At 43.9% G+C, this 22,589-nt stretch overlaps 1 protein-coding gene across 2 annotated transcripts in view; it reads left to right on the forward strand.

Annotated features, from left to right (window-relative positions):
- The first annotated feature begins 653 nt into the window (after positions 1-653).
- Positions 654-22,589, forward strand: part of pik3cb (phosphatidylinositol-4,5-bisphosphate 3-kinase, catalytic subunit beta) — a 103,551-nt gene continuing 81,615 nt past the window's right edge. For both annotated transcript variants that reach the window (XM_079514670.1, XM_079514671.1), the window contains exons 1-2: positions 654-1,206; positions 22,242-22,321. The gene's annotated coding sequence lies outside the window, so the exon portion shown is untranslated. The remainder of the gene's footprint in view (positions 1,207-22,241; positions 22,322-22,589) is intronic.

Below are 22,589 nucleotides of genomic sequence, written 5' to 3' on the forward strand. Positions count from 1 at the left end.
GCATACTGTTAATAAAAACTTCAGTCAATCAATCAATCAATCAATCAATCAATCAATCAATCAATCAATCAATCAATCAATCAATCAGTCAGTTCAAATGAAACCTCACTAACCACCAGGGGGCAGCAAAGCTCATTATATTTCACATTCACTACTCTAATCATCCTTCTTCTCTAATGCAAGTATGCAATAATGCAACATTACAGCCAGGCTTTTGGCGGATATATGAAGCAGGGAACATTGCTCTGGCCAATATTATAAGGTGGGTTAAATGTCCGAGTGCATAAGCCATGGTTTGTGGCTGAGGTGACATGGAAACAAACAAGCCAATATATTAGGCTTTCTTTAGATTCATCCTTTATTGTAGGCCTACTGTACTTCCATGTGCTTGTCCATGCAAACTGTTAATAAAGTATTGATTCAATGATTGCAATCAATCAATCAATCAATCAATAAATCGCTTTTCCAGAGAACACTCAGGCACCAACAGGCAAATGGGAGCACACCAGCCATTCATTTTAGAAATCTACTCTAGTAAACACCGAATCGCAGTAAAATGTTTCTGCAACTCCACTCACTCGCTGGGCATTTTTTCCCCCTTTTTTTACCAGGCAGTGAGGATGAGGACTGAGGAGGGGTGGGAACATTCTGTTTCCGGGTGAAATCACAGCTCTCACAAGTTATTTTTCTTTCGTGCCGGCCGGCAGAGCAAGAGAGTAGACACTAGACACACACAGGACACAAGACAGGCAGGGCTGTAACTGTAGGGGGAGGAGAGAAAAGAGGAGGAGGAGGACAGACAGAGAGGAGTTCAGTTCATTCAGAGGAGAAGAGAAGGGGACTGGAGAGGATCGAGGAACGGCGGCGGAGTGTCAGACAGTGCCGTGGTGGTGGTTGTTGCACCTACTGAAAAACAGGAAGCAACCGCAGATCTCTCCTCCACCTGCGCCCTCTCTCTCTCTCTCTCTCTCTCTCTCTCTCTCGTCCCGCAGGGCGAGTGGACACTAGTGGATTGATTCCTCCCTGGCTGGCGCTCGCTGTCAAACTGCTTATTTATTTATTTTACACCCAAGACCTGCTCAAGTCTTACTTACCGTCAGATTGTCAACTTGTTCCTCTCCTCCTGGCTGCGTTCCGCGTTGATATTTATATACGCTCCGTCGGTTCGGTTCTTCCAAGTTGAAGCCGCAGACTACGGACTAAAGGGTAAGAATGAAGTCCCCCCCGGGACCCCCGGCGTGTGTGTGTGTGACTGTGTGTGTTCATTGGTTGTCTGTCGCTTGATTGGGACCTGCTGGGATACATTGTATTGTAGACTACAATACAGTCAGTCTACAATACAATGTATCCCAGCAGGTCCTGTCCTTCACTTGTGACTTGCATGTATGTTGTTGCTATCACTATCGGGTTAGGTAACGATGACTTTGTTGTCCCGATTATTTTCTTCCGCTTATTTGTATTTAAAACAAAAACGCAAATTTCCTAATTTTGGCAAGAATGACTGCACTCTCCAAGTTTGGACTCAACATTGTAAATTAATGGCAATTATGGTTATATCGAATTTGTGAAGATTTGGTGCAGACTTCAGTGCTCAGTCTTCCCAGCTCCCCCCCCCCTCTCTCTCTCTCTCTCTCTCTCTCTCTCTGTGTGTGACATTTTCGAATATAACTGATTTAAATATTGGCAATGTCAGCAGTCTGTCACTACGTACAGACAGTTCCGAGTTGTTGTAGCCTGCAGTGCACACGAATGAGGTCTCTGAAGTCTGAACTGAAGCGCAGGTCAATGGACCCGGGTATTTGTTTAGGATGTGACAAGAAGTTAATTGCTTTCAAACAGCCAGATTCCTATGCGTTTCACAACATAGGTTATGCATTCCTGAGTGTACGTGTAAGCATGTCACACCTCAAGCAATTTGAAAACCTAACCTTATATTATCCAATTATAGCTTATAAGTTACTTTCAAAGGGTAGTTTTTAATCATATCATATTCTTGTTATAGATCCAAAGATGACTGTTTGGGTGCAGGTTTGAGCATGCTGTGCATGTTTGGGTTCATCACAGCTAGTTGTCAATCTTTCAAGTAACACACAGGAGATAGAGGCATACTACTAAGGTGTGTGTGTGTGTGTGTGTGTGTGTGTGTGTGTGTGTGTGTGTGTGTGTGTGTGTGTGTGTGTGTGTGTGTGTGTGTGTGTGTGTGTGTGTGTGTGTGTGTGTGTGTGTGTGTGTGTGTGTGTGTGTGTGTGTGTGTGTGTGTGTGTGTGTGTGTGTGTGTTGCGGCAAGCTCTCATCCACACAGCCTCGTGAGTTTTCCTTGAAAGTCCTTCCTCTCTCTATTCAAGCCAACAGAAACTGCCCTTGGCGTGAGCTCTGAAATGGCCTGTCTGTCTTTCATGGTACAGAAGGCCTAGTGTACAGTATGTACAGAGAACAACTACCACCACAATGGTGCCTCAGCAGTTAGCACTGTTTCCTCACAACAAGAAGGTCCTGGGTTCGCAACCCATCGGGGGCCGCCTGGAGCTTTTCTGTGGGGACTGGGGAGACTGCATTTGGGTCGGGTGTCACCATAGATGCATACAGACTATTGTAGAATGATCTGCTGTTCATTGGAGTGATGCATAAATGCCTATAAATTAATGCCTGTATGCCCCATGTATGTCTATTGAAACAATTACAACTAGAAAGTCGCGATGCCAACTTGTGCAAGCAGAGCACGTCATGAGGTGCACTACTGCGCTCACCACTGCTGGTACTACTGCTGCTCTGAGTGCTAGAGCTCTGCTGTCCGTCTGGGTACGACTGCTGCTCTGAGTCCTAGAGCTCTGCTGTCCGTCTGGGTACGACTGCTGCTCTGAGTCCTAGAGCTCTGCTGTCCGTCTGGGTACGACTGCTGCTCTGAGTCCTAGAGCTCTGCTGTCCGTCTGGGTACGACTGCTGCTCTGAGTCCTAGAGCTCTGCTGTCCCCGTCTGGGTATGACTGCTGCTCTGAGTCCTAGAGCTCTGCTGTCCCCGTCTGGGTACGACTGCTGATCTGAGTCCTAGAGCTCTGCTGTCCGTCTGGGTACGACTGCTGCTCTGAGTCCCTATAGAGCTCTCTGTCTGTGTACGACCGCTGCTCTGAGTCCTAGAGCTCTGCTATTCTAAATCCTTTCGACCTGTTATTGACCTGATACCAACCTTGAAACGTACCTTAGTTACGTCACCAATATTGGTGGTCCCTCATTGGCTGTTGGAGGACACCGACATCCATATATACCCAGCCGGTCGCAGACTCGCAGTACGGCTGGGTATGTCGGTGTTGTTCGTCGGCCAATCAGGGACCACCATTGTTGATGACGTAGCTAAGGTTGTGTGTGTGTGTGTGTGTGTGTGTGTGTGTGTGTGTGTGTGTGTGTGTGTGTGTGTGTGTGTGTGTGTGTGTGTGTGTGTGTGTGTGTGTGTGTGTGTGTGTGTGTGTGTGTGTGTGTGTGTGTGTGTGTGTGTGTGTGTGTGTGTGTGTGTGTGTGTGAATGGTGGTCCCTTATTGGCTGTTAATGGTGACGTAACTAATGTACGTTTCAAGGTTGGTACAGGTCAATAACGGGTCTAAAGAATTGAGAACAGCAGTTGTAATAGACATAGACATTAGTTAGTAGCAGTACTAGTAGTTAGTTAGTAACGCACAAGTAGGCCCTCTACCAAATTGCAGAATTTTGTGAAAAACAATAGCACAGAACAGCCAAAACTGCTAAAATGGCAGCATTTTCACGAAAACAAGGTGTGTGTGTGTGTGTGTGTGTGTGTGTGTGTGTGTGTGTGTGTGTTGTGTGTTGTGTGTGTGTGTGTGTGTGTGTTGTGTGTTGTGTGTTGTGTGTGTGTGTGTGTGTGTGACCTTAGTGACCTACAGGTTCTAGGTGGGAGGGTAGGGGTTGTGTGACTGGAGAGATGAATGGAGCATTTCTCACAGTCATGTGAAAGTGTGGTGGGGCTCACAAATTTGTTTGTGTATACACTTAAAGGACCACTTCACCACTTTTCAACTTCTCTTCCTATAATTGGTCCTAACTAATGTTCATGATAAAATACCACCATTTTTCCCACTCAGTCTGTGTCTCATAGGAGGGCTTTGGGCAGTTCAGAAACCCGTCCACCAGTGACATCATCGATGGTGAATCCAAGCTAATATAAATGGCAGGCTTTCTTTTCCTGAAAAGTTGCAATGCAAAAGTTGAAGCCATCGGTCTCACGATAATAAAAATCTAAATATATTTGAAAACAAATCTTGTTTAAAAAAAAATCTGCCTAATGATGATGTCACTGGTGGACGGATGTCCGAACTGCCCAAAGCCCTCCTATGAGACACAGACTGAGTAGGAAAAAATGGTGGTGTTTTATCATGAACATTAGTGAGGACCAATTATATGAAGAGATGTTGAAAAGTGGTGAAGTGGTCCTTTAACACACTCAATACAAATGGCAGACAGTCACAATCTGATTTAAAGAGCACTTTTACTCGGCTCAAGTCCTCTCTCTCTCTCTCTGTAATGGTACCTCTTGGATTTGTATCTCAGAAATGCATCGCATGAAACTTGAACAGTGACAATAGATATTAATCTATTGTCACGCAGACGCAACATAGTTGTATCAACACAGTGTCTGCTTAAAACACATTCGCACTATAACTATGAAAGCATAGTTTCTGTCAAGTGGATGGCACCGGGCGTTCACCCCATAACCATTACAAATAACGGTGATTGGTCAACAAAATAGTTCAATAATAGATAGTTGTTTCAATATGCTTTTAGCCCAGTCTATGCAACAGATGGTGTAATTTTGATCAGACAGAGGCCCTGGTTGATCAATGACCACACTGGGCGGGGTCTGCTCTCAAGCCCTCCCCTGAGGTAAAGTTGGAGAACACTGGTGATAAGGCTAGCTGACGTCAGTTTACATGACACACACACACACACACACACACACACACACACACACACACACACACACACACACACACACACACACACACACACACACACACACACACACACACACACACACAGCCGACAATGCAGCTATTTACTCTGAGCCAGATTTACTCCCAAAGCAGGCCTCTCCCAAGGAACTGGGCAGGGATGAATGAAGAATCTAAATTAGTGTTTCGGTAACAAAGTTGTGTAACTGGCTCAGAAAATGTCTATATCCCGACTTCCCTGACCAAGTCCAACGGTCAAACAGGGTCACTCTAATTCTTTCTCCGAATTACGCAATAAAACCAGAATGTGGTCTAATCTAGGATGTAAGGAAAGGGATAGAGAAAGACAGTGTGGATGTGGACAGTGATGATGGCTTCATGTGGAGCGGCAGGTAAAGGTAGAGCAAGCAACAGCAGTCGTATGATTCCGACACGTTTCTTCAAGTACGTCTTGGAATAATTTGTTTGTTATCGTTATATCCATCTTTTTTTCATATCCATCTTTTATTCCAACTGGCGAGACTAAAAACAAAAAGAATTACACAGCGATTTTTGAAACGCAGACCAGGCTTTCCTCTGAGGTGACGCAAGGTTAGTTTAGAAACTACCTGAAATACAAATGAGGGACACCTAGCCGGGGTGTCCCTCATTATGACATATAAGGGTGTACGGGACGCCCAGAAAAAGAGAATCTCACTGTATCTATGCACATTTAAATATTATATATTAACCACTAGAAGCCCAGCATCCATTGGCTAAGAGCTTGTAGATTTTGGAAAAGAGATTAGGGGCCCTATCTTGCCTTACACCTCATCCCTAAACTTAGTAGCCATATTTTACTATTTTGAAAACATTTAGAAATTGTTCAAAAAATTATTAAAAACGCGTTTAAAAATGGTAAACAAGAATGACACAAGTTCAGTACAGAGACAAGTTCAACTCTGTACTAAGTAATAAGGCCAGGGACACATCTTTTAGTTTCCAAATAAGGGATGGTTCCATATTTCAAGGGACAGTTGACAACCCTAATTAGAAGCTTTCTGGAATGCTGAGCAGAGGCAGAGCACAGTAAGCCCTAGCTTAGCTAGAGCTTATTGCTACGTAGCTAACTCACGAAAGCTGTGATAATCAGCCATGTGCCAGAAAAAGTTTGCGCAGTAAAAAGTGTTAGTCAGCTATGAAAAATGGAGACACATAAACATGAACACTATACAGAGTTTTAAATTAAAATATACTTAAAGGAGCATTCAGTGATTTGGGTGATTTGGAAAAATACCCGGTCCACCCGGTAACAAGATGTGCACATGCACACACTCTACAGTGGGGGAAGTACAACAGACCAACAGCATGTGCACCAAGGCCTGCCCCACTCGATCATGATTGGAGGAAGGCCCCTCTCATCCTGATTGGATGAAGGCTTTGCCACCCAAAGCACAAACCGAAACTAGGGTTTCTTGACCACAGGGGCTCACTGAGGATAGGGAGGAACTCCTTATATGGTCAGCACACTTTATAGTATGGAGGATTATCCAAAAAATAAGAAATAAGTGATATTTGAATTAAGTGAAATCACTGAATATACCTTTAACAATGGCTCCATAATTGACACGGCAGATTTTGCTAGCCTAGATGACACAATCTATATAATTCTATGACACCTTTTATCCATCTCTGTCTCGCTGATTGCTTGCTCTCTTTGTTGGAGGCCTCAAACGGAGCCACTTGATACTACTTTTAGGTGATAAGGTGACCACCGAAAACTATATCATGACATCACGCCGTGGTGATAAGAGACTCACCGCTCACCCGTACACATTTCTCTGTTCTCTGTTCTCTGTCTCCGGTGGTCAGCTCACCACCGACTATGAATAGGCCTTTACGCTTTCAGGGCCTTTCAAACGGGAAGCGAGGAACGCAGGTGTTGTTGCCTGGATCAACGACAGGTCTCCTCCAGGTCTTCTCAAGAGGGGCGCAACAACGCAAGCGTAAAAAAAGCTAAACATAAATACGCTTGCGTTCTCCCCAGTGCTCCGCACAAAAATGCAGGTCTCATTGAAAATGAACTATAGGCGCGTTCTATCACTTCACGTTTGAAAGGCCCTTTATAAACATACATTATTACGTTTATGCCAAAGCAAACGAAATGCACACTATACAATTAAAAGGTAGGCCTACTACTAGAACTAGAATGATGAAATGTGTGAACAGAGCTGTGTGTGAACATTGTAACTTTGCAATCAAATATACTATGTAGAAAATGTTTAAACTATCTCTTTCATAATCACCCCTTCACTACAGTTGAAGCTCTTGCGTAATATCTTCTCCAGAACGTATTTGTAAGGAAGCCAGGAATGGGGTGTGGGTTACTGGGTTTGTGTGTGTATGCATGTGTGCATGTGTGTGCTTGCATATGTTCCCAGTGTGTGTGTATGCCAAGCTGTGTGTTCTCTCACTGTGCCATTACCCATTACATCAACCTCTCCTTTTTTTGAATTGAGCAAAAAGAATGCGTACTCTTGGATTCACTGCATGAATAACGGCTAATTCATATGTTGTTCAAACATGTAGCTCACCATAATAACCTCCTAGACTCACTGCAACACCTTTCTCTTAGTTAAAATGTGTTATTTGTGGTGCATATGGCGATGTAGAAGAGTATAATTCAGACTTAAATTGTGAGGTTAATATCCATGAATATAATCTTCATTTATTCAAAGTCAAATAGCTTATGTGAAAAAACAACACTTATGCATATATCACAATATCAAGATATACAATATCTAATCTCATATCACAATATATTGTTATAATTATCGACGTGTTGCCCGGCACTCAGCTTAACTTGGCTATACATTGCAGTCCCACTATATATTGAAAGGGTAAAGTTGTATATAGAAAGTGAGAGGAGAGTGCCCTTCTTGCCTGACAGGCCTTGGCCTGCCAAGGAATGCAGGAGGGGAGAAGGAGGGAGATAATGGTAAGCAGGGAGGTAGGATGGGAGGCAGGGAGCATACAGTACAAGGGTATAGTCATACACAGCTGAGGGAAAGTGTACTGAGAGATGGCAATCTTTTGACCATATATTATTGTCCAAGACGGCGGCGGTGGCTCAGGGGTAGAGTTCCCGGATGGTAACCGCAAGGTCGCCAGTTCGAACCCGGGCTCCCCCAGAGTTAGTGTCGAAGTGTCCTTGAGCAAGACACTGAACCCCAAATTGCTCCTGATGTGCTTGTTGGTACCTTGCATGGTTTCTGCCGCCATTGGTGTATGAATGTGTGTGTGAATGTAATGCACAATCTATGTAAAGCGCCTTGGATAAAGGCGCTATATAAATTTACCATTTACAAGACGAGGCTTTTTCTGTACACATTTACAGCATACTAGTAATAGTGGCAGTACCCGTTATCAGAAGTGCTTCTTGGAGGTGTCTACATGTGCATGACATCACAAAAGAGAACTACCTTTGATGATGAAAGCTGCAACATGAAATGCCTGGGGAAGTGAAAGTGAAATTTGTATTTTTCTCAGCAAGTCTCTTGTATACTGCACTCACACCAACAGTGTTATTGTGGAGCACTTTTGTTGTTATTGGAGAAGTATTTGTAAAGATCGCTTCAGTTTCCAAATGAATGGCCCACAATCAGCCAGTCTGTATGGAGCTCCTTTTTCCACTGAACACAGCATTATGAGTCATTCACAAACTACGCACAATCACATGGTAACTTACTATATTGATCGCTAAAATGGACTGTTATTGATGCAATTTGATGGCATGGCCACAGGCCAAGTTGGCCTTATTGGCTTTACTATGATATCATTCCAGGATTCTTCTGGTGAGGTTTACAAGTTGGCAAAATCAGACGACAAGGAATCCGAGGACGACTTAATTGTTCTGACTTTGTTCCTAATCGTGTTCATTTCATTTTCTATTATCTAGTATTAAATAATTGAGCCAGAGTGATGTCTTTGGGGGATTAGGTGATTTCCAGTCCTGGAGATTCCTTCTGTGTGCCAACAAGGTGGCAGAAATCAATATTACTGTACTCATTCCCAACCTGTGGCCTGGTGCCCACTGGTGGGCCGTGAGCATACTGTAAGTGGCTCCCCAAATAATTGACAAAACACTTACGATTTTAATGATGAAATAACATGAATATAAAACAAAATATATACCGCATTGTGCCGAATATAAGACTACTCTGATTATAAGACGACCCCCATTTTTCAAGATTAGTCCCCGATTTATAATATGACCCTGTTTCTTAGGATATTTCCATTGGAAACAAACAGTCTTCTATTCAGCACAATAGAGTACATGCCTACATGGTATTGTTTCTTTAAAGCCTTGAAAATTTGTTACCACCAAAGAGGAACTTAAAGTATACTATGTTAGTTCCATTGATCCAAGCTGGGAATCGTTTGATCATTAAAATAAACATGCTCTGAAAATGCATGCTGCCCATCCATCTGGCCACTCAGATGGGTGAAGAGCTACTGTTCACCCCATCAAAGGCATGCCCCCACGATTTGTCTGTAATATTTATCCCATGTTCTTCCTCCTACTTATTACCCTGCCGGCACCAATGCATGGCAGGGTATCCTGTCTGTCAACAAAATAACTCGAGCTAAATCAAGGACTTTCATGAAACTTTGAGGGAATGATCAATAGGCTGCCCCTAAAATGATTTATATTTTGTTTTGACAAGATCGAAGGGTATCACACAATCAAGGTCAAAGTGGACGCATTTTCATAATCCTCACAAGAATGATCAGTTGGCTTCCTCGAAGAGATGATTAAAATTTTAATCAAAAAGACAAAGGACACAATCCAGGCCAAGGTCAAAAGTATATAATGCGTCATCTCAGGAATACAGAGACGTTGAACAAATTGCGTTGTGGGAATGGACCTCCAGGTGCATTTTATTGAGTGATGTGATTTTAATTAATTATAATATTAAAGATTTGGGATCTATGGGGAGTTTAAGGATGGTGTGAAGTTTAGATTGATGAGAAAATTCTCACTGGGTAGACGATGACTAAGTGGAGGGCTGGGACAATAGTCACAGATTAGGGGGGTGACCTTGTTTATTGCCATTTGGCAGTCGATATTGCTGAGCGGGCCATTTTATGAAGACATGATAAAAAATGGGGAACGAGACCAAGGGATGAAAAACCTGATAAGATACTGTGACGTGGGTATCTATAGAAGTTTGGGAGTAGTTTCACGTGCTGTGTTAAGGGTGAACAAGCCTAGGGGCTCCAGCCTCTCTGTAATCCGAGACGGCACAAAACTCCATGCTGCATTGCCATAGCAACATTCCCGAAGACCCCGGCCCTGTCTGCCTGTCTGCGCCTGCTAATGACACAAACACTCTGGAATGCATAATTTACACATGTTTTTTTTTCTAACAAATCTTTGAGTTGCATTGATTTACATTCATTCCATATCCCTTTAACCTAACCTTAACCATAACTGATCAGGATGTAACCCTATGCCCTTACCTTAAACCCTAATACTCGCCAAACCATACCCAATTTTGTCCCCAATTACACATCCCTAATCAACTTGTTTAATGTCCAAAACGTTTCTTGTGTTAGGAATATACTGATGTGCATTGCAATCTCTTCCCGTTTCTGTCTATTTCTGCCGTTCTGTCTGTGTTACTATAATCCAATGATGCATTTGGCAGGAAAGCACTGACCTGGCGTGCGCAAATGGTATATGGCATCAGTTACATCAACGTTTTCATATTTTCTGAACCTAAGATATCACATTTGGCCTGGGCCGTGGCTCAGCGGTCCAGGCACCTTGGCTGGTAATCCAGTCTGGCAGTGTGCCGCGGGTTCGACTCCCGATCCCGACGGCCTTTACTGCATGTCATCCCCCCCATCTCTCTCCCCATTTCCTGTCAGCCTACTGTCTGTCCCTCCATATAATAAAAAAAAAAGTATAAAATTAAGGCGAAAGCCACAAAAAAAAACACTTATTTATGAATAATCTTGAAAGTGTTGGAACTACTGATCTATCGGCCTCAGGTCTTGATGGGTTAACATTAACAACATAAAAAGTGAACATGGGCACAAGGGTCGATTTAAAAACCACAAAGAAACGGTTGTAGTTTCTACATTTATGGATTATATCCCAGTGACATCGCTGGGGTAGATTTTTCAGTACAACTTCAGTGGTATTTCACAGTCAGGCACACAGAAAAATGTTCAGTGTTATGGTTGTTAATGGCACTTTAGCACTACTACAGATATTTAGAGGCAATGTTGAGGTAATGTTTCCCTTTAATGACTGGAAGGATGTGTGACACGGGAAGCATCTTTTTAGCACCTCATTGTTCTTCACCTATTGTTTTTGCATTTATGAATTTACAGCGCACTTTAGCACAAGTTCACCGTTTAGCGCCTGTGACCCCAACAAATGTGTTTCATTTGCTTTTTCCACTTCCTCTAACCAACCATGCTGTTTTGTTTGTATGTATGAACACTGCTTTGCATCATGTCCATTTTGTGACCTTCTTGGCGTAGAATCAAAAGCCAAAATAAAGCAGATGGTGGTGAATGCATGTCAGAGTAATGCCAGATTTAAGATTGTGTTGATAAAGGTATAAAACAGGCTTACCTCGAAAGATTGATAAGAAATCTAGATCTGCTGATTTTGACCTTAATTCAACTGGTTAGTAAGGACGGTAATATGATTATCATGTGAACAAGGTGTTTGCAAAACATGATAATCATCGTATTACCCAAATCTGATTGTAATCAAATGATTAATTTGCATGTAAAGGACTGAAATATCATGCTTCTCATATTGACATTGTCCTCCTGTCCTTGTGCATGCCTCTAGACAGTTTTTCAGAAGCTGTTTGATTGATTGAATACTTACTAGTCAGAAATGTAAACAGGCATTAAAGCTAAAAAAGGGTGACACAATGTTCCGAAATTACTAACCCTAAACATAACCGGAAGCACGGGAGCGGACTAACGGGACTTCGGAGTTATGGGCAGTCCCCCTTGTTGTTTCCATTGTGGTCCTATAGTTTCCATTCATTGTGGCCCTAACATGGCGCGAAGCAATGCGTTTTGAGCTTGTAGATCGGCTACTTTTTCTATTTTTGAATTTGAAATCCAATCCAAAAGGTAACCGTTTTGGAGATATGAGATTTCCAGTCGACAGGGACCATTTTGTAGTCTTTCCTTGCACCCCCTGTAGCTCTCTTCCACTGTCCTTTTGTATCTCTGTATTCTCCCTCTCTCTCTCTCCCTCCTTTTCGCTCTAGCTCCTGTTTCCTGTTCCTTGCGAGGTCTGTTTCTGCATTTCTATTTTCAGCCGACTACATCATCGTCATGTTCACGGCCCCAATGTCTGTGTTGTAATTATGGAATCATTCCCTTTTTTGGGACTCTTGATGATGACTGATAATTTAATTAGGATTGTAGCCACTGCATCTGTCATCTCTCTTTCTGTGTGTGTGTGTGTGTGTGTGTGTGTGTGTGTGTGTGTGTGTGTGTGTGTGTGTGTGTGTGTGTGTGTGTGTGTGTGTGTGTGTGTGTGTGTGTGTGTGTGTGTGTGTGTGTGTGTGTGTGTGTGTGTGTGTGTGTGTGTGTGTGTGTGTGTGTGTGTGTGTGTGTGTGTGTGTCTTTTCACTGAGATGAACCTTTGTTCAGTCAGTCAGGCCGAAGGTAACTGATTTACAGCATCCAAGGGAAATCAGACACACGGTGCCCACCTGCGGGCAGTCTGACAATATGTACTATAAAAAGAAGAGGTTAAAGGTCGTTGGCTGTCTCATACACGGACTGAAAAGTCTCACTTTCATGAGGAATAAATGGTATACTTCACAAACTAGGGCTGGGCCAATATATTCATCATTTCATATTGATATGATATTGATTAATGTGATATGTTATCGTAATATTTTCTTTTTAAGCCCTGTTTTAAATATTTTATTTTTTATATTTATATTCGTAGTACAAACATGATGAACAAATTGAACATTCAGTTTACAACACACCTTTGTTTTCCCCCTTTTGAGCTGCCAAACAGACAGACAAAACCCGGTGTTTTCAACAGTGGGCTGAAATTGTAAAAGAAAATAATAACATACAAAATAATCAAACAATATAGAATCTATAACTATATCTAATAAGTATATATTTTTTAAATGGAAAGATTTCAGGCTATTCCGACGCACCGCTATTTCGACTCGCCCGCATTACTAACCCTATCCCTAACCGCACGCGTACAGTAAGCCACGTAGTCTGAATTGTGGTGCATCGGGATGCCACTCTGTCCCTGCTCACAATGTGTCCCATGGTGTTGTGTAGATCTGCTATTTTTGAGAATGTTTGGAAAAAACGAACAAAAAAAACATCACAGTACGATAAATATCGTCGGTTAGTCAAAATCGTGATATTTGTTTTTTCTTTTTAGATATCACCCTGCCCTACTTCAAACTTGCCGTGTGTGTGTGACTGTGTGACTGTGTGACTGTGTGTGTGTGTGTGTGTGTGTGTGTGTGTGTGTGTGTGTGTGTGTGTGTGTGTGTGTGTGTGTGTGTGTGTGTGTGTGTGTGTGTGTGTGTGTGTGTGTGTGTGTGTGTGTGTGTGTGTGTGTGTGTGTGTGTGTGTGTGTGTCTAAATGTCAACATGTGGGTGTATATTGTGTTTTCCGACAGACACAATGCTCTTTTGTCATCGCTGTGTCAGTGATTGACGCATGGTCTAATGTAGTGTCTCGCCCTGAAGCCAAACAAGTTTTTGTCACATTCCTCTGTGTATGTTTGTACGTTTTATTTGTGGGTTTTTTTGTATTATTATTTGTAACTCGTAAATGCTACATTTAAGTCTTTATCATTGATGCTGTGGGTTACCCTGAGGGGGAGGCATACTTTGGTTAGACATAGCATTGGTTAGACATAGCATTGGTTAGACATAGCATTGGTTAGACATAGCATTGGTTAGACATAGCATTGGTTAGACATAGCATTGGTTAGACATAGCATTGGTTAGACATACTGTACAGTACAGTAGCATTCGTTAAGAAGACCGGATTAAGGTTGGTGAGGGGTGCGTTTAGACTTTAGACGACCGCATTTGTCCCCATGCAAAACGTTAGACTAGCACCACAAACGCAAATAACGGTGATAATTATACCAAGTGTGGTTCGGGATTTTAGACAGCAATGCCATTGATGGGAAAACAACACGCACGCACGCAGGCACGCACATGCGCGCGCGCGCACGCACACACAGTCACACACACATGCATGCACACTAATACATCAGTGCCATCGGACCATGCCTCAGGGCTGTGTCATCGCTTGTTGTGACCAAGCTAAAAGACAATGCGTTAGTATTAGGACAGGATCTCTGTCTCACAGGGGGTGAATTTATGCGTTAGTATTAGGACAGGATCTCTGTCTCACAGGGGGTGAATGTATATCTGCAGCCAACTGGCACTTTAGGACCTTCTCCTACAACAAGCCTATCTTTCTACATGTTAGAAGTTAATGTACTGTAGGACTCTGAGGTGGCATCCCTCCAAAAACATGTCTTTTGAAGTTGTTCCCTGAAATTTCCACTCGGATGAATGCATTCAGGCATACCTCTATACCCCGCTGTTTGTGATCTGCAGTATTTATTATTATTATTGTTGCTGTTGTAGTAATATTTTCGGAAAATAGCCAAAGTATTGCTTAAGTGGTTGTGACTGTCTGTGACTGTGTGGCCTAGTTGGAGTGTGAGCTGTTCATGGGGACAGGCTAGTTGGAGTGTGAGCTGTTCATGGGGACAGGCTAGTTGGAGTGTGAGCTGTTCATGGGGACAGGCTAGTTGGAGTGTGAGCTGTTCATGGGGACAGGCTAGTTAGAGTGTGAGCTGTTCATGGGGACAGGCTAGTTGGAGTGTGAGCTGTTCATGGGGACAGGCTAGTTGGAGTGTGAGCTGTTCATGGGGACAGGCTAGTTGGAGTGTGAGCTGTTCATGGGGACAGGCTAGTTAGAGTGTGAGCTGTTCATGGGGACAGGCTAGTTGGAGTGTGAGCTGTTCATGGGGACAGGCTGGGACCAATGACAGTTGTTCTCCCATGACTCACGCTCATGAGTCATGACCTTCCTCAGTGGTAGGTAGGGGGCCGTGTGGGTGTGTCCTTAATCCTTACATTGTAGTATTTGTGAGTGCCGTTCTGACTTCATAACTTCAGAATGCTGAAGTGGAATTACTGTTTTAGACTGTCCTCTTTTTGAAAAGAGGAGGGTGGGGGGGTGTAATGGTCTATGATGGCTAGAGATGAATACTTGGGCTGGCCTGCTGAAGAATCCCTCAGTAATTTCAGGATCTAGCATTCTTCACATTCCTCTGCAAAGAGATGGGTGGAGGAGAGGAAGGGTGTAGAGAGAGAGAGGGAGGGAGGGAGAGAGGGCCTAATAAGCAGACTCTCACTGTGTTGTTTGTTTAATGATAAGAGTACGAACACAGTTTTAGGGGGATGGCGGTCAAAAGATGAGAAAATGAAGGGGCATTATTGACATGGGAAACGGGTTCACATTTCCAAAGCAAATGTGAAGAACTGTGTGGAAGGGCTGTGTCACATTAGTCGCCAGAGGCAGCACAACAGATAAGGTACTACAGAAAGTAGTATTAAATATTATTATTATTACTTCTCTCTCTATTTGTATAGCACCTTTCATGACATGAAATGCAACTCAAAGTGCTTTACAGATCACAGAGGAAAAAAAGAAAAGGAAAGGCATAAAACAACATTATAAATATTAGCAGTAATGCAATACAGTGCAGTCTCTGTACGTACGGACCTGATCACCCCTATATCTCCATATATGGAGCTGGCCTGTTCATCACAATAATTGTTTTGACATCTGCATAGACTCCATATTTGGGCATGCCTGACAAAGAACTCCATATATGGGCATAAAAGGGACACAGACATAACAACTGGGTGGGGCATTCATTTCCAACTTGCATCGTTCCAAGTAGGCCAACGGGCACCACACACACACACACACACACACACACACACACACACACACACACACACACACACACACACACACAGTATACACAACAACATTGTCTGCAATGGCAATGTTCATGCACAACAGTTAGGGGAGAGAAACTTAAGGTGCCTAAAATATTGCTTGTTCCTTCTCCTCTTGGCTGTCCGTTTAAACTAAAGGCTCGCGCATACTCCAGTTTTTCGGTGATAAACCTACTCACCGCGGTGGTTGTGAAAACTCCAACATGACGTGATAAGCGACTCATGAGCTCACCCCAACACATCTCTGTTTTTACTAAGCACCAAAAAGGTGAGTAGCTTATCACCTAAAACTGGAGTATGCGTGGGCCTTAAGAATGTAAACATTTATAATCGTGTAATCGTTGCTGTCGCACAGAAACCTCGTATCTCCATATTTCAACTTTTTATGTGTTTGTCGTACATTAATGGCCTACTTCATCATACACAGTGTCGCCTAAAAATGAAAATAGCCAATCTACAAGCTCGTGATGTGACTCGTTGTGAGCTTGTACATTGTTTGTTTTCACTATTTTCATAAAAAGGATTGGTTTTGACATACAAGGCTTCCACCCGACGGCGGGGCGCAATGTGACATCTAATGTAACATGTCATGTAAACACTATGAGCACGCAGAAGCATGCAGGAGCAGTAAAGTGACTTGTGCCTCCTAACTCTTCCAGGCTGATAGCATCTAACGTAAACAGTGTGTGAGCATGTGCCAGTGCCCCACACATGATTCATAGTTGAAGCCACCCTCACCGTGTAATGTTTTTGCCGCGAGGCTCCTCCCAAGGCGGGATGAGTGGGCTGCTATAGAGGCCTGCCTCCCAGACATAATGATGACTCATCAGAAACTCCTCTTATGCTTTAAAAAAAATCCAGTCTACGCAAGCAACTACATCAGCTTCATCTGACCTGCGTCACTAACCACTGCATTGTGCATTGTCCAGGTCCAGCTAGCACTGCTTATCTAGCACTGATACTCGGTACGATTCAGTTATTTTAGCACACTGTGTGTGTGTGTGTGTGTGTGTGTGTGTGTGTGTGTGTGTGTGTGTGTGTGTGTGTGTGTGTGTGTGTGTGTGTGTGTGTGTGTGTGTGTGTGTGTGTGTGTGTGTGTGTGTGTGTGTGTGTGTGTGTGTGTGTGTGTGTGTGTGTGTGTGTGTGTGTGTGTGTGTGTGTGTGTGTGTGTGTGTGTGTGTGTGTGTGTGTGTGTGTGTGGGGACTGGCTCGATCAATACTTATAGCTGTGTTGGGTTAGTATTCAGGGTTAGGTTTCCTCCAAAAAAGCGTCTTGGTATATAGGAAAATATTGTCCTTGAAGTTTAAGCACTTAAGTTGGCTCTTTCAGATAAACTGACGTCACTGCTGTTCAGTAATACTCGAGGAATCTATCCTGATTCCTGCTCCCCAACCAGCTGTTTATTATGGTAGTGGTTGGAGAGAAAGGATTTATGTCCAACTAAGCAACAGAAAGAAACCAATGGGTGCAGAGAAGAAGGGCAGGATCACGGGTGGGACTTGACAAAGGGTCAATCCCCCCCCCCCTCCCCCCCCAAAAAAAGAAAGAAAATCCCCATATACTGTAGTACTTTCTCATGGCTGGCCGCTTCGTTAGGAAAGGTGCAGACGAGCCAGCGCCCCCCGCTACGTATACGCGCAATATGCACTGTGAGTTGGGCAACACGCCGAGGGGGTCAACAAAATCAAAATGTGCCAAAAAGTGCCAAGCTGACCCTAATTTTCTCCCCAGCTCCGCCGCGTAATAACGCACGTCCATGTGTGCGTTCTCACAAACGGCGAAAGTTGGGCCGATCTGCATGAGATAACATAACGCAACGCAACGCAGCGCTGTCGCCGGGAGGAGGGCAGCACAATGTGCGAGTAGGCAAATCATCAGCGGGGTCCCTGAGACGAGCCTCCGATACATATGGCTTCGCTGGCCCGCTTCTTTTCACCTGACAGTGATGAGGAGTTTCACAACTAATGCATGAGGAGGAGGGACATGCTATTCGTCTCAGTTCAGCTCCCCACTGGCCAGAAGCAGTGATTGCCATAAGGATATGTCATGGCCATCAAAATGAATGAGGTGGGATATCAAAAGCATAGCCCCCCCCCCCCCCCCCCCCCCCCCCCCCCCCCCACACACACATGGATTGTGTGGGTCATGTGTTGCTGTGAGCTGACTCCGGTCACTGAGTTAAACATTGACTCTCTCAGTCTGAAGATTGTATCATAGTGTCAAACAACCACACGCTTCCTGGAACCGCTCTACCCACGGCACTCGTGGTTTTACTGTGTGTGTGTGTGTGTGTGTGTGTGTTTGCGTGTATGTGCGCGCAGTGCACGCGTGTTTCTGTGTGCATGTGTGAAGGCTACATATTATTTCCATAACCAATTTCTGGGGAAACCCAGACTGGAAAATTTGCACGTGTAACGTCTGACACTGTCAATAATATATAGAATATCACACTCGCACACATTCCCAAAGTAGTCTTTCCGCCGACTGTGTGTGTGTGTGTGTGTGTGTGTGTTTGCGTGTATGTGCGCGCAGTGCACGCGTGTTTCTGTGTGCATGTGTGAAGGCTACATATTATTTCCATAACCAATTTCTGGGGAAACCCAGACTGGAAAATTTGCACGTGTAACGTCTGACACTGTCAATAATATATAGAATATCACACTCGCACACATTCCCAAAGTAGTCTTTCCGCCGTCTCGGGGTAACACCCTGGTAAACAAGCTAGGCGGTTTTTACCACTGGGGAAAACACAGGAACTCAGTATGGCCTGTTTTTACAGGGCCACTCGTATGTAGAGATTGTAGACGCGTACATAAATTGATGTTGTTTTTTCACGTTTGCTAGATAGATGCATCCACAGTAACTTGTATAAGTTAATCAATTGACTATGGTTGGACATCGAAATGATCATGGGTGTACAGAAAAGGTTTATTGTCTCCACCAGGCCGAAGGCATGGGGAGAGAGTATGTTTTGCACTCCGTCCGTGTGTCCGTCCGTCCGTCCGTCCGTCCTTCCGTCCGTCCGTTACCAGCTAATCTCCGGCACCGTTAACCCGGTCGATGCCAAACTTTGCACACACACTCCCTGGATGCCAATGATGAACCTCTGCCCCACATTTTCCAGAACGGCCTGTTATAGCGCCACCATGAGGCAGCTTTTCACATTTTTTACCTAAAACTGCACCGGTCTGCGTGAAACGTTGCATGCACACTCCCTAGAGGCCAACGACAAATCTTTGACCTGCATTTTCCGCATCTGACTTTTATAGCACCACCAGGAGGCCGACTTTTGTAAAACACATTTTTGATATTACTCCTCCAGATTCTGTCCAAAAATCTCACAAATCGTTACACAGTATCTCTATGGTCATGTGCTCAAGTCGGATCTGTCCGATATTTCATATTCCATCCTAATTGGCTATAATTGGCTTTCACAGTTTGCAAGATTGCCCCGTTTTGAACAAAAGCCTCAAATCATGAACGCAGCATGCAATTTACGTGAAATCTTTCACACATTTTCTTACTAGGTTGAGGAATATATCCCACCCTTTTCACATTGGCCTGTTATAGCGCCACCAACAGGTTGATTTTTGCAAAACACATTTTTGGAACAAAATGCCTCAAATCATCCAATTGGCGTCACCAGGCACTCTGCATTTCCTCAACAAAATGAAGAAAATTGTTGCAAAAAACTAACAAACAAAAAAACATGTTTATATTACTCCTAAACATTTTGCCAAACATCTCACACAGTCCTATTTTCCTGGTGGAGACATGTGCCCAGAAGGGCACTTTTTCTAGTTTAAACTTGTTTTGGACGTTGTGATGCCTGCCTACAGGTATGTTTAAAACACTGTGGTGTGACTTGATCCTGTGACCATGCGGTTAAAACAAAAAAGATGATCTATTACTATACTAGACGGCCATAAGTCTCTCTTTCATTGCGAGCCATTAGTTGGAATGCTCCAGACAGAGAGACACCAGCCTCTGGCTGACCCAGACCAGGAAGTGTTGATGTGTTTCCAGAGATGGAGGGTCAGCCCCACAGATATCAAAAAATAGATGCCTCATTGGCTGCTGCAGTTCACTGGTGCCGCCGTGTGTGTGTGTGTGTGTGTGTGTGTGTGTGTGTGTGTGTGTGTGTGTGTGTGTGTGTGTGTGTGTGTGTGTGTGTGTGTGTGTGTGTGTGTGTGTGTGTGTGTGTGTGTGTGTGTGTGTGTGTGTGTGTGTGTGTGTGTGTGTGTGTGTGTGTGTGTGTGTGTGTGTGTGTGTGTGTGTGTGTGTGTGTGTGTGTGTGTGTGTGTGTGTGTGTGTCGGAAGGAAGTAGTGCGGAAGGTGCGCTGCCACTCAAGTGACTACTAATTGCATGATTTTCGGGACTTATCAATTCAATCCAAGGGAGCTTTATTGGCATGAGAAAACAAATGTTTTCTTTTCATTGCCTCTGACTGGCCTACCGAATGTCTGCTAATCTCGGGAAAGCTTGCCTCTGGAGAAGCACACGCCCCAGAGCCGAACAGCCCTGCTATAACTGTGCTCACTGGTTTTACATCCTATCAGAATGACTTCTGATGGTTTCCTGATGGATGTGTTTTCGGGGCAAATTTTTGAGTGGTGCAACCACTCCAAGGAACAGCAATGTCCGTGTCAACCGTGTGTTCATGTTTGTGTGTGTGTTTGTGTGTGACTATGAGCACCAGTACCAATGAGTACCAAAAGGGGCGCTGTTGTGCCAGAAACAGAGAGAGAGAGATAGTGCTGCACTGTTGCCTGCTAATGAGAGAGAGAGGGGGGGGGGGGATTTTTTAAGAGACCATGGGTATTCCACCTTTTGGTGGCAGAGCAGTAGAATGAGAACTTTGCCATGTTTGTTCTAAATTTTGGGGGACAGACCAGATCATGGTCGCTCCTTCTAGTGTTGTGGCTGTGGGCCGTGGGTTTCACGCACTTTGGCCCACGATGCCACGGCTGCACCTGATCCACGCGGCCACGCTAGACGCTTGTGATTTCCGCCAGACGTATTTCAGTTTCAGACGCGTCCCAGAAGCGCCGTGCAGTGCACGACATTTCTAAAAATAAATACACGCCTGGTATTGCTCGCAAGACATGGCCAAAGCATTTCCGGGGGGTCCCCAGCCAAAAACGTTGAGAACCACAAGCAAAAGTACCATTTTTACAGATTATTTCCCATTCCTACAGTAATTCACTCTCTAAAATGTTTTACACTATACTGTACAATCAGCATTGTGCAGACGCTGATTTCAGACTTAAATTATGAGCTGTATATACTATCAAGGTTGGGTAGGCCTTTATGATTTGAGTCCTCATACAGTATGTAGGAACAGCAAGGTCCTCCTATGCCCCTGTACAGTTTTGGTAGTTTTGATTTGGCACGTGCGGTCAATTGCACCACTCTGTTTTTTAAACATTTGAAATCAAAATAAATACATTAAAATAAGCTGGATATTTACTCGCGACCCACAATTGGGTCCCGACCCACTGTTTGGGAACCACTACTGCAGCAGCAGCAGTGTGTTGTTGTTCTCTCAGTGGGGCTAACCTGGTTACATACAAGTTAAATGGATGATAATGAAAAGCTGCAATCCTGGATGCATTCCACTCAAGGGCGTCTTCAATGTCAGTATTACTATATGCACCTGACAGTCGGTCAGGTGCATATAGTTATTATAGAAAATATACTTGGAGAGCAGTCATTTGAAATGGCTAAGCTATGATTGATGGTGTGCAAATTAGAAAACGTATTAATCCTGAAGTAATATACATAATATTATGTTGGCAATTAAATAATCATCAATAAGCTGCTGAAAGAAATTGTCATTAACCAACCATTAATATTGGTGGCCCGACGCGTATCACGAGGTGTAACGAAATATGCTCCCTCAAATAACGTGTCCAACAATGACCTTGACTAGAGGGGAGTGTGTGTGTGTGTGTGTGTGTGTGTGTGTGTGTGTGTGTGTGTGTGTGTGTGTGTGTGTGTGTGTGTGTGTGTGTGTGTGTGTGTGTGTGTGTGTGTGTGTGTGTGTGTGTGTGTGTGTGTGTGTGTGTGTGTGTGTGTGTGTGTGTGTGTGTGTGTGTGTGTGTGTGTGTGTGTGTGTCCAAGATTTGCCGACTGTACATTATTTACCTATAGTACCTTGCAATATTTGTGTCCTTGTATTGTATCTCTTATGTGTGTGTGTGTGTGTGTTTCCCTGACAGATGCAGTGTTCCAACAGCTCCCGTGACACGTTCAACAACGAGCAGAGGTAGAGGAAGTAAGAGCCTCCAGGAGACAGCAGGTACATGTGTGTGTGTGTGTGTGACAGCAGGTGCACTAGTGTGTGTGTGCGCGTGCACTTATGTGCCATCTGTTAAACACTTGAACCCAGGCGCATGATCTCTATTTTGGGCGTGCAGGTATCGCAAAGTGTTTACGAAACATTCACATAACTCCAAAAATCTGCTAGAATAGCTGATCTTCAAGCTCAAACGAAGAGTGAGCTTGTAGATCTGCCATTTTTGCGATTCGTCATACTAGCCTACATAGGCTTTGAAGTGTTAAATTGC

Source organism: Electrona antarctica (genome assembly GCF_951216825.1).
Source record: "Electrona antarctica genome assembly, chromosome: 11".
NCBI classification, from domain to species: domain Eukaryota; kingdom Metazoa; phylum Chordata; class Actinopteri; order Myctophiformes; family Myctophidae; genus Electrona; species Electrona antarctica.